Source organism: Montipora capricornis, chromosome 7 (genome assembly GCF_036669925.1).
Source record: "Montipora capricornis isolate CH-2021 chromosome 7, ASM3666992v2, whole genome shotgun sequence".
NCBI lineage: Eukaryota > Metazoa > Cnidaria > Anthozoa > Scleractinia > Acroporidae > Montipora > Montipora capricornis.
Genome location: NC_090889.1, coordinates 48749338 through 48750524, shown reverse-complemented (window position 1 = coordinate 48750524; position 1187 = coordinate 48749338).

Below are 1187 nucleotides of genomic sequence, written 5' to 3'. Positions count from 1 at the left end.
AAAATAAAACTATTCTATGAATAATTCTCCTAGTTTTCATACTTTCCCAACCTAGTTCCTCAAGCAGGCGTTGCCTGCTAGTTCCTTTTATTATAGCACCAGCAACCACTTAAGCCGCTTTGTATTGCACATGCTCGAGAAGATCACTCTCAGTATCAGTACAACCACTCCAGATAACGTCTGCATACTCCATTACAGGCCGGACTAAAGACTTATATAGCCTGCAGAGGGTTTGCCTATCGACTTTAAACCGGATCCCTTTTAACATATTGAGCCTCTTACAAGCTTTCTCATAAATTTGACGCACATGGGGCTTCCAAGAAAGATTATTAGTTAGTGTGACACCCAAATGTTTATGCTGGGAAACCTCGATAGGAGTTCCATCAAAAAGAAGAACAGGATGAGAAGGCTTATTGCGTTTCGTAGAAAATGTCATACATTTCGTCTTGGAAGGGTTGATTGTAACAAGCCATTTCAAAGCCCACTCTTTAATTGAATTCAAATCATCCGAAAGTTTAGAAAAAGAAAGAGCTAGGTCTTCCACAACATCGAAAGGAGAGGTGTCGTCAGCATAAAGTAAACAGAGAGATTTAATATTTTGGGTTATATCATTAATATAAATTAAAAAAAGAAGAGGACCAAGCACAGAGCCTTGAGGCACCCCGGCCTTAACACTTGTCCATTCAGAAGACTGGCCATCGACGATTACACGTTGCTTATGATCGGATAAATAACTTTTGAACCAGGCTAACAAGGGATCTCTGATGCCAATCGACTTAAGTTTAAAAAGCAAACCATCCTGTCATACACGATCGAAAGCTTTACTAATATTGAGGTAGATCATTCTAACCTCATTGCCACACTCGAGTGCTTCATACGTTTTGTGAACTAATAGAGCAATTGATTGACAGTAGAATCACCAGGCCTAAAGCCAGACTGTAACGGATTTAGAAAACCAATTCCCAGAAGAAAAGTATAAAGCCTAATAAAAAGGACCTTTTCTAGAACCTTTAATGAATTAAGCAGAGAAACTGGGCGATAGTTCGATTTACACTGACGATCACCTTTTTTAAATAAAGGAATAATATTGGCCACCTTCCACTGTGCAGAGAAAACCCCGTGCTGAAGAGAAAGATTGTTAAACAATGAAAAAGCGCGAGCAAACCATCTGTGCTCATTTTTATAAT